At 47.2% G+C, this 12,150-nt stretch overlaps 1 protein-coding gene across 1 annotated transcript in view; it reads left to right on the top strand.

Moving 5' to 3' along the window:
* Positions 1-10,409: 10,409 nt before the first annotated feature.
* The window catches only part of LOC149439374 (protein bicaudal D homolog 2-like), a 70,823-nt gene continuing 69,082 nt past the window's right edge, over positions 10,410-12,150 (top strand). The window contains exon 1 of the mRNA XM_089659096.1: positions 10,410-10,558. The gene's annotated coding sequence lies outside the window, so the exon portion shown is untranslated. The remainder of the gene's footprint in view (positions 10,559-12,150) is intronic.

The raw sequence follows: 12,150 nt of genomic DNA on the forward strand, positions 1-12,150 counted from the left end.
CACTGATCATCAGGGCACTGATGATCAGTGTTCCCTGAGGATCTGTGTAGCCCTAGCAGCACCACCTGTCAGTGTACATCAGTGCCAGCTCTCAGTGCTCGTCCATGCCACCTGCCAGTGCCCATCAGTGCCACATTTCAGTGCCCATCAATTCCACATATCAGTGCCCATCTGAGCTGCCTTTCAGTGTCACCCATCAGTTCCAGTCAGTGCCACCTATCAATGCCAGTCAGTGCCACCTATCAGTGCTGCCAATCAGTGCCGCCTATCAGTGCCAGTCAGTGCCGCCTATCAGTGCCAGTCAGTGCTGCCTATCAGTGTGCATCAGTGCCGCCTATCAGTGCCAGTCAGTGCCACCTAACAGTGCCAGTCAGTGCCGCCTATCAGTGCCATATATGAGTGCTGCCTTTCAGTGCCCATCAGTGCTGCCTATCAATGCCCATCAGTGCTACCTACCAGTGCCTCCTCATCAGTGCCACCTATCAGTGTCCATCAGTGCAGCCTATCAGTGCCCATCAGTGCACCCTCATTAGCGCACATCAGTGAAGGAGAAAAATCACTTATTTACAAATTTTATAACAAAAACTAAGAAAAAAGTTTTTTTTTTTTCAAAATGTTCAGTGGTTTTTGGTTTGTTTAAGAGAAAATAAAAAACCCAGAGGTGATTAAATACCACCAAAATAAAGCTCTATCTGTCACAAAAAAATTATAAAAATTTCATATGGGTACAATGCTGCATGACCGCGCAATTGTCATTCAAAGTGCAACAGCACTGAAAGCTGGAAATTGGCCTGGGCAGGAAGGGGGTATAAGTGCCCTGTAGGCTAGTGGTTAATAAATTTCCGATAAAAGTTGGCGAAACCCACAAATCTTTGGAATCCTTTCCTGTCTGAAGGTGCAGGCCAATCCACGATAGCAGATACTTTCTGAGGGTCCATGGAGATCCCCTCGGTGGAAATTATGAGCCCCAGGAACTGGATGGACTGCTTCTCAAACTCACATTTCTCCACCTTGGCGTACAAGCCATGCATCCTTAGAGTGTTTAGTACTTTCCTACCGTGATCACGATGGAGTTCCAGTGTGGTAGAGAAAATTAGGATATCGTCCAGGTAGAGGATCATAAAAAGGTCAAGGTACTCTCTAAAGATGTCGTTCACAAAATGTTGAAATGTAGCAGGGGCATTACAGAGCCCAAACGTCATTACTAGGTATTCAAAGTGTCTGAAGCGTGTTCTGAAGGCGGTCTTCCACTCATCGCCCTCTCTTATACGGACTAAAGTGTAGGCCCCCCGTAAGTCCAGTTTAGTGAACACTCGGGCTGTTCAAAATCTCTGAAACAACTCGGGCACCAGAGGAAGAGGATACGGGTTTTTAATGGTAATTTTATTAAGTTCCCTGAAGTCAATGCAAGGTCTAAGAGACCGATCTTTTTTTTCTACAAAGAAAATACCAACCCCGGCAGGAGAGGAAGAGGGGCGGATGAATCCTTTAGCGAGATTCTCGTCTAGGTAGTGCCGGAGGGCTTCCAGTTTAAGTTCGGATAATGGGAAAATTCGCCCAAATGGTATTTCTGCCCCTGGGAGTAACTCAATTGGGCAATTGTAAGACCGATGAGAAGGCAATGTGTCGGCCTTCTTTTTATCATACACATCGAGGAAGTCATGGTAGGTAGAGGGAACTGATTGACTGGCCTCTGGTGAAGGTTGGACTGAGAGACATATGGAAGAATTGGTGGGTGTAGGGGCACCACAGTGTTGTAGACAATATTCTGAAGAAAAGATGATTTCCTTCTTGGGCCATGTCAACGCCTATGGTAGTGAGCTCTATAGGTCCACAGCTTGGGGTTCCCCAGGGCACGGAGTCTAAGCTCCAGCCTGCTTGTTCACCAGGGCCCCAGATGGTGGGGATGGACTTGCTGCAGGCTGGGATCAGGTCGCGGCCCCCAGGTACACCCAGCTGAGGTGGAGGAGACCGCTAGCAGGAGCAGGGTACAACGGGAGAAGACACAGGGAATCCAATGGGCAAGCCGAGGTCAGGACAGGCGGAAAACAAGCAAGGTCAGGAACAAAGCCGAGGTCGGTACACAGATAGACAACACAGGATTCACAGCGGAAACACAAGGGAGCTCCAACAACACGAAGTTGCTCAGGAAAAGTGGGACAGACTGAGCATGTCTTAAATAGACAAGCCAGCTAGGAGGCGGGCCAGGAAGTGATGAAAGGGAAGGACATAAAACCCAGAGGATAGCAGACGACGCCCACAGGTGAGTACAGACAAACACACATGTGAAGGAATCAAGAGCAGCAAGGAGGTAAGAATAAACACACAAAAGGCTGCAGGCTAATTTGTGACAGGCCAATTGATCTGTGGGTTGTGGGCTTGCAACCAGGATATTCCTAGGATGGCTGGAAACATGGGGGATCTGATCATGTCAAAACGAATAAACTCCTGATGGCCGGAGTCGGTGGTTGCAAAAATAGGAATGGATTTCTGGGTAACAGGTCCGGAACTTGGAGTAGTGCCATCCGCAAGTAAGACGTCAAGTCTCTGTTTCTTAGGCAGAAGAGGGATATGTAAGTCCTTGGCCAATTGGATGTCTAAGAAACAGCTACAAGCTCCCGAGTCAACGACTGCCCGCAACTTGACGTTCCTTCCAGCCACCTGCAATGACATGGGAAGAATCACATGGGTGGTTAAAGTCCCGGATAGCTAAAGGTACAAAGGATAGGGCTGGCTGGACTTACTTGGGCGTACTGGGCAGCTATGCAGGAAGTGGCCCGTGGCCCCACAGTAAAGACAGAGGTTGCCTTGCTGTCTGCGTAGCCTTTCTTCCGGAGTTAGGGCAGGTCGGAGAAGGCCGATTTGCATAGGTTCTACCACCGAATTGTTGATGGGTTGCGGAGCAAGGGCAGGAGCCATTGGCCCTTGAACTTTTGGCAGAACCCAAGTGGGCCGAAAGGTCTGAGTACGCTCAGCGCATCTTTCCCGTAGATGCCGATCCAATCGAGTAGCGAGCAAGATAAGGTTCACCAAGGAGGAGGGAGTTTCCACCCTAGCTAACTCGTTCTTGAGGGACTCGGACATGCCTAGGCGGACCTGGTACTTCAATGCTGCATCGTTCCAACCGGTGGCTGCAGACCATTTACGGAACTCCACTATGTAGTCCCCCACAGGCCGCCGACCTTGTAGTAGAGCATGGAGGGGGGACTCAGCAGTGGAGGTCCTCTGGGGATCGTCGTAGAGGGCAGCCATGGCTTCGAAGAATTCACTCACTGAATTGAGCACTGGGCTCTTTTGTTCCAGAAGACTATGTGCCCAAGACTGAGGTTCTTCAAACAAGAGGGAGATGATAAACCCGACCTTGACTGCTTCCAGAGAAAAGGTCCTGGGTTGCAGAGCAAAATATAATTCACAGGCATTCTTGAAAGCTCTGAATTTACGTCGATCCCCGAGAAAACGTTCAGGAGTAGGAACTCTGGGTTCCAGTGGTGGTAACACTATAGCAGGAGTGGTGGCAGGAGACTGACTGGCAGGTGCGGCTACTGGGTTGGAACTGGCAGAGGGAACCTGGTCCGCGGAAGTAGAGAGGGAGTGAAGACGCCCTTCCAGCTGGAAGTATCCTTGCTGTAGATCCTTCACTGCTTGGGTGAGTGCCGTCATCTGTTGGCACAGGGCCTCTAGTGCGGAAGCGCCTCTCTCTGCCTCGGACATACTGGCTGGATGATACTATAACGTACCTGGTGATGGAGGCCAATGGAGAGAGGGCTTCACTTGCGGCTAAGTTCCGGACTCCCCTGAGAGTGGGACGGTCGGAGTCAGGCCCATAGTTGCACAGGTCGCCTGTAGGAGTGCTGGCTGGTGGTCCACTCAGAAGCACAGCTGGTGCACGGAGATAGGTCTGCAGACAGGAGGCGCCTGTGCGTGGTATGCAAGCCCTTCCAGGATTTAGATGTTTACTGGGTAGTCGGTTCAAGCCAAGGTCAGTTACCAGGTGGGAATCAGAGCAGACGTAGTCAGATGGGATAGCCGAGGTCATACACAGAGGAGCGAGAAAGAGAGAGTATCCGTAAGCCAAGCTGAGGTCAGCTGAGGTGTACTTCTGCGGCCATGTAGAGTACTGGCAAAAATGCCAGATCTTCCAGAACTTCTGCCGTGGACAGGACCCTGACAAGCATAGTCCTTGTGGGAACCTGCATGCAGTATTATAGGCTATTGATTAACTGTCTACTTCTTAGCAGCTTAGTTTCTGATATCAGTGTAGCACTACCCCCCAGGCAACATGCATTTTCTTCAGATTACATTCCAGTTTGCATACAGGAGACAATAAATAGTCATTAAGCTTGGTTTTTAGGTTTTTTTAGGGGTATTTGATCTTGGATGGGTTAAGGGCTATATGGGATCTCCAAGGAACAGTAAACTGAGGACAACTTCCTGGCAACTATGTACAAGTCTTTTTACAGAAAAAGTTCTTGGAGAGTTCCCCAGCCTCTCCTGGTGTACCAACCCAGACCCCAGATAAATCCTCTTCTCATCCAGCTATCTGGATGAAATCCTGGGGCAAGTGGATCCGGTGCCTGCCACTTTAAGTTGAAACAGTCCCAGGTAAAAAGTCAGCTTTCCCACCAGAATGCCCCTTTCCCCTTAACTGGCCCAGGGGATGTAGGATTACTCACTCTTCCTCTCCTGTGTGCTTGTTGGGTTGGTGACTGCCTTCAGGCCTTCTGCTGGTCTGGCTCTTTCCCTGCTGCACAGGTGGTCAGCTCAGGGGACTCCTGAGGTTGAGTGATCCTCCTTTCCAGCAGCCCTGCCTGGAAGTAGGCCTGTTCCCACTGATACCCTTCCCACGTCTCTGCATCTCAGCCTTCTCTACATCTTCCACTCAAACTCTCCCTGCTTCTGATAAGGCTCAGTCACTCTTAAGGGCTGTCCTTACTCCATGCCAAGCCTTCTGCCTGGGGATTGGCCAGGATCCTTCAAGAGTGCAGACCAGCTCCTCCTCGCCCCTGCCCACTGAGTTCTAGAGACTTCTCCAAGCCTCTAGATCGGGGAGGGGGGGGGGTATCAGAGAGCTGATCTGCAGAGCCTCTCAGCCCTGATCCGAATTTTACCTGACTATCACCCAGGCTGCTACTCAGCTTTCTAATGAAACAATAATTATAAAGCTCCCTCTGGCTAACTAGGAGGGTGCTACATTCACCCCCCCCCCACTGAAAAACAGCCATGTCCTCACTGGCTGGGGGACAACAAAAATTGTTTCTGAACCCAGGAACGGGGCATCCCATTCAGAAAAAAAGGAGGAGACAAGGGAACAAACTTGGATGGGGATACAATATTTACAAATAAATATCAGTAGAAAGATATATATATGAAATATACAAATTTACAAGCAGTCACATCCTGACTTTAGCTAAGCTTTGCTAAAAATAGGTAAAGAAACAAAAATGCACGGTAGCACATATACAACATGTTCAAAGGATATAAAGCACCTCTCCCTCAAAGGAAATCCTTCATGGCAGCAGTATATTTTCTTGTTCTTCAGCAGGGAGACAGTCGTCTGGGTTACCTGCAGAACAGTACGCAAAAAACATGGCAACAAATAACCACACAGCCCTAAATCTAGCAAACTATCTACAGGGTAGAAAAGGGATTCCAGCAACATGTGAGAATGCCCCCCCCCCCCTTTTTTTAAGTTCCTTAAGGAGACTTACAGTTGTGTTCAAAATAATAGCTGTGTGTTGAAAAAAGTGAATAAAGCTGAAAATCCTTATAATAGCTTTTATTTCCATACACACAAATGTATTGGGAATACTACACATTTTATTCCAAATCAAAACATGAAGAAAAATATATCAAATTTGTGTTGTTCCTCTAACAAAATTTAAGAAAAGTGACTATTAGACTGTTCAAAAAAATAGCAGTGTTTGTATTCTTCTTTACAAACTCAAACATTCACTATATAAACTGAAAAATGTTTGAAGATTTTGCTTTCCTTTGAATCACTTAATATTTAGTTGTATAAGCACTGTTTCTGAGAACTGCTGTACATCTGTGTTGCATGGAGTCAACCAACTTCTGGCACCTGTGAACAGGTATTCCAGCCCAGGATGATTGGACTACATTCCACAGTTCTTCTCTATTTCTTGGTTTTGCCTCAGAAACAGCATTTTTGATGTCCCCCCACAAGTTTTCTATTGGATTAAGATCCGGGGATTGGGCTGGCCACTCCATAACATCAATCTTGTTGGTCTGGAACCAAGATATTGCACGTTTACTGGTGTGTTTGGGGTCGTTGTCTTGTTGGAACACCCATTTCAAGGGCATTTCCTCTTCAGCATAAGGCAGCATGACCTCTTCAAGTATTCTGATGTATTCAAACTGATCCATGATCCCTGGTATGCGATAAATAGGCCCACCACCGTAGTATGAGAAACATCCCCATATCATGATGCTTGCGCAACCATGCTTCACTGTCTTCACAGTGTACTGTGGCTTGAATTCAGTGTTTGGGGGTCGTCTGACAAACTGTCTCCGGCCACTAGACCCAAAAAGAACAATCTTACTTTCATCAGTCCACAAAATGTTGCGCCATTTCTCTTTAGGCCAGTCAATGTGCTCTTTGGCAAATTGTAACCTCTTCAGCACGTCTTTTTTTCAATAGTGGGACTTTTTGGGGGCTTCTTGCAGATAGCTTGGCTTCACATAGGTGTCTTCTAATTGTAACAGTACTCACAGGTAACTTTAGACCTTCTTTGATCTTCCCGGAGCTGATTGTTGGCTGAGTCCTTGCCATTTTGGCTATTCTTCTATCCATTCGAATGGTAGTTTTTCGCTTTCTTCCACGTCTTTCAGGTTTTGGTTGCCATTTTAAAGCATTTGCTGAACAGCCTATCATTTTCTGCACTTCTTTATATCTTTTCCCCTCTCCAGTCAACTTTTTAATCAAGGTACGTTGTTCTTCTGAACAATGTCTGGAACGACCCATTTTCCTCAGAATTTCAGAGAGAAATGCACTGTAACCAGCATGTACAACATTTGCTGCCTTCCTTCTTTAAATAAGGGCAATAATTGCCACCTGTTTTTCAAAGAATGAATGACCTCACTAATAGAACTCCACACTGCTATTATTTTGAACATGCCCATTTCAATTAGTGATTCAATTACACAGAATCAGCAGCATGCATGTCATGACTGTTGGGTCTGTTGGATTTCTATTACTCTACTACACCTGCTAGTAAATTATTTGCCATGTAGAAATATCATTTCTACCAAAAACAGTGATTGATCAGGTTAGTGATGTCTGACTGCTATTATTTTGAACACAACTGTATGTAGGAGCCCCTCCTAAGGAAGCAATGTGGTTAGGTGGTCTCTTGGAGTACTCCCAGACCAGCAGATCTGGAAAATAGCAAAGGTAGTGTCAGGCTTAGTGCATGAACAAAGGAAAAGCCAAACATTTTCTCTTCTCTTTTTTTTTTTCTTGGAGCAGCAAGGCCTGCTAGGTTGGGATCAGCAATATTGGCGTGGGCTGGGCAATCTGAGGATAGAGCCATCACTTCCTTGGACAGTAATAGAATAGGCCTGCTTTGGCCTTAATGACCACTACACGGTCATTATAGATAGCCTGCTCCATTCCTGCTTAATTTCCAGAAATTGGTTCCAGGCTTTGCTCAGATTGGGTCCCCATAAAGGCTTGGAGACATGAAGATATTTCCAAACAAGATCATCTTCTCACTCCTGTCTGCAACTATCATTAATGTCCATGATATCCTGAGGAATGTAGCGGTTATCTCATCCCTACTCCAGGGCCAACCCTTTCTGTATGGTTCTCTGAAAATCTGGGGACCTATCCTATCCTTGTTCCCCAGTCCTGGGTATACACAGGGGTTTGGGGTCCTGCGAATCAGTTGATTCAGGTCAGAATTCCTGACCCTGGTCCTAGGCCAAGGTGTAGCAAATTCAGGCTTGACCTGAGGAGGCGCATATGAATGGGCTCAGTCCTACAGGCTGTCCTTGCAGTCTGCCCCCTTCCAGACAGATATATATAATATTTATTTTTAAAAACACGTAAAAACAGGTTTTTAAAGCACCCTCATATCCTCATATAAAAAGGACAGTTTAGGATGAGTACATGTATTTAAACATCCACTGCGCCACACATGTGTGGTATCGCCATGAATGTCAGAGTAAAAACATAAAAGTGATCGGGTGGCTTTAGAGCTGCCAGTATCAAGCTTACATCTTCAGAAACTTGATGTAATCACTTGTGTGCCATGGCGTTTATAAACGTTCCTTGGAAGACAAGTGGTTAGGGCCTTGTTGACACTGTCTGCGTTTGGGGCTGTACACCCACAAGGCTGACTAATTCAGAGCAGTGTCCTTGCAGCTGCTTTTTCCTAATTGACATGAATGGGACTGGCTGCACAGAACACCTCAGCATCCCTGTGTGGAAGCAAACACGGCCCTCACACGGGTGTGCATTGTAGTACACCCGTGTGAATGTGGATTAAGGCCTCGTGCACACTTGAGCACCTAAAGTCCTGTTTTATAGGCATTTGATTTTTTTTTTTTCTGCCTCTAAATGCCTCTCCATGTCAACCTATTAGAGGCAGAAAAAAAAATCACTTGTGCGTGCAGGAGAGGAGCGTTTTGGCAGATGCGCCTAAACACGCCTAAGTGCGTTTAACACTTGAGCATTGTTTTCATTTCAGTGGCCGGAATAAATTAACCGCTTCCCGGTACTGCTACAGGGTGGCATGGGTGCATGAAATCATGTATATATATAAGTGATTTTACAGGTCCTGTGATTACTCACCGGCGCCCGGTGACTGCCGAGCATCTCTGACGGGGGGGGGACTGTTTGTAAACAGTACAGTTCTCTCCCCTGTCAGCTTTGGCACGCTGCTTTGTATGGCTCTGCATACAAAGCAGTGTGCTTACAGTGAAGCACAAACACAGCCACACAGTGTAAAACAACACACAGTTAACCCTTTGATGGTCCCTCATGTTAACCCCTTCCTGCCCAGTGCCAATAGCATTAGTGCATTTTATTAGCACTGATCACTGTATTAGTGTCAGTGGGGATGTCAGTGACACCAAGTCAGTTCCCCCCCAGTGTCAGAATGCCCGCCGCAATCCCACTATATAAAAAAAAAATCCCAGTATTTATACCGCCATTTGTAAACGCTATAGCTTTCATGTAAATCGGCCTTTTGGCTAAGATCAAGTGTAGTATCTGTTCTTATCAGTGTCCAGTGGGGGTGCTCCCGGCCATTCTAGCTTTGCGGGGATGGCTGTTGTATAGTACCCTCACTGGTATGATGGGGGTCCGGAAGGCTAGTACCGGAGGGACAGAAACCAGGGAGCGCCATGATTCGTTCTGGGGCCTTGGGAGTAATTCCTCTGGGAAAGCTGGAAAGACCCAGTACCTCCTGATTTGGACGGATCTACCTTGGTCTGGCCAAAAAGTCCAAAATATATTTTTTTTCTCAAAATTGTCAGTCTTTTTTTTTGTTTATAGCGCAAAAAATAAAAACCGCACAGGCGATCAAATACTACCGAAAGAAAGCTCTATTTGTGGGAAAAAAGGACGTAAATGTTATTTGGGTGCAGCGTTGCATGACTGCGCAATTGTCAGTTAAAGTAACGCAGCGCCGTAATGCAAAAAATGGCCTGGTCAGGAAGGGGGGTAAATCCTCAGGAGGGCAAGTGGTTAATACGGCCAATGAAATGAACACCCGAGTGTTTCCAAAAACATGGCTTAGGTGCCTTTTTGAAGCTGCATTTCTCCTGGCCAGAGGCATGAGGCCTAAATATGACAGGGACATCTTTATGTTCCACATATGGGATAGGGTTGCCACCTCATCCCTTTAAACCCGAACACATATGAATTACACAGGTTCTGCTGATTATGGTGGTCATTAAACTCACTCAGTGCCTTATCTGTATTAAATCAGCCCCAGAACCTGTGTAACTAATATGTGTTCGGGTTTAAAGGATGAGGTGGCAACCCCAATATGGGACAATGGCAGCGCTGTGTCCTCTGGGCTAAAGGTGTCACAGAAGTATATGTCTCCCGTATAAATACAAGTACAGTAGGCTGTATTGGGTGTTCTCACCCCTGTGTGTGACTAACGTACTCTATACAATGAAGGGTTTATATACGGCCAGCGCCATCACTGGGCCCGTTATTTCTTTATTTACTTCACACTTCTGATTCGCCTCATCATATCATCGCCCTACCAACGGCAGAGGCACGCCCCCGTATATGAATTAAACCAATCAGCTGAACGTCTCGCCTCGGGCGGGGACTGCAGGGATGAGCGACGACGTGTTCAACCAATCGCTCTTTCTCTGTACTTGGAGGCAGCCTCGCTATTGGTCAAGGGAAGTTGTTTCAAACGAAACGGACTCGTCCGCTGTGTGTGTGGGGCTCGGTGTTCCGGAAACTGGAGGGAAGAGCTCGGCGCGTCCCTAGGCTGCACAAACAAAGTTCTGAGGCCGCGTTTTCTCCGCCGTCAATGGACCGGGCGGCGGTGTGAGCTTATGGGCGTGAAAGCTGGTAGGTTAGTCCAGCGGAAAGTTTGTTGTTTGCTGTCCCTCCGCCTCTCATTACTGCAGGTCATCGTACTTCGGGCAGATGGTCACAAAGGGGTTAAAGCTAACTAATACGTGGGGCTGGAGCTTGTATATGTGGGGGGGCTGGAGTCTGTATATGATGGTATGGTGTATATGTGTGTGTGGGGGGCTGGAGTCTGTATATGACGGTACGGTGTATATGTGTGTGGGGGGGCTGGAGTCTGTATATGACGGGACGGTGTATATGTGTGTGGGGGGGCTGGAGTCTGTATATGACGGTATGGTGTATATGTGGGGGGGGGGGGGGGCTGGAGTCTGTATATGACGGTACGGTGTATATGTGGGGGGGGAGGCTGGAGTCTGTATATGACGGTACGGTGTATATGTGGGGGGGCTGGAGTCTGTATATGACGGTATGGTGTATATGTGGGGGGGGGGGGGCTGGAGTCTGTATATGATGGTACGGTGTATATGTGGGGGGGGCTGGAGTCTGTATATGACGGGACGGTGTATATATGTGGGGGGGGGGGGGCTGGAGTCTGTATATGACGGGACGGTGTATATATGTGGGGGGGGGGCTGGAGTCTGTATATGACGGGACGGTGTATATATGTGGGGGGGGGGGGGCTGGAGTCTGTATATGACGGGACGGTGTATATATGTGGGGGGGGGGGGGCTGGAGTCTGTATATGACGGGACGGTGTATATACAGTCATGGCCGAAATTGTTGGCACCCTTGATATTTCTCCAGGAAATCATGTATTTCTCACGAAACGTATTGCATTAACACATGTTTTGCTATACACATGTTTATTCCCTTTGTGTGTATTGGGACAAAACAAAAAAAGGGAGGAAAGAAAGCAAATTCGACATAATGTCACACAAACCTCCAAAAATGGGCTGGACAAAAGTATTGGCACCCTTTCACAACTGCGGATAAATAAGAATGTTACAAGCATGTGATGCTCCTGTAAACTCACCTGGGGCAAGTAACAGGTGTGGGCAATATAGAAATCACACCTGAAAGCAGATAAAAAGGAGAGACGTTCACTTAACCTTTGCATTGTGTGTCTGTCTGTGCCACACTAAGCATGGACAACAGAAAGAGGAGACGAGAACTGTCTGAGGACCTGAGAACCAAAATTGTGGCAAAATATCAACAATCTCAAGGTTACAAGTCCATCTCCAGAGAACTAGATTTGCCTTTGTCCACAGTGCGCAACATTATCAAGAAGTTTGCAACCCATGGCACTGTAGCTAATCTCCCTGGTCGTGGACGGATGAGGAAAATTGATGAAAGATTGCAACGCAGAATAGTCCGGATGGTGGATAAGCAGCCCCAAACATGTTCCAAAGACATTCAAGCTGTCCTGCAGGCTCAGGGAGCATCAGTGTCAGCGCGAACTATCCGTCGACATTTAAATGAAATGAAACGCTATGGCAGGAGACCCAGGAGGACCCCACTGCTGACACAGAGACATAAAAAAGCAAGACTACAGTTTGCCAAAATGTACTTGAGTAAGCCAAAAGCCTTCTGGGAAAACGTCTTGTGGACAGATGAGACCAAGATAGAGC

The sequence above is a fragment of the Staurois parvus genome, unplaced genomic scaffold (assembly GCF_062004578.1).
Source record: "Staurois parvus isolate SC_StPar_1 unplaced genomic scaffold, SC_StPar_1.0 ptg001132l, whole genome shotgun sequence".
NCBI lineage: Eukaryota > Metazoa > Chordata > Amphibia > Anura > Ranidae > Staurois > Staurois parvus.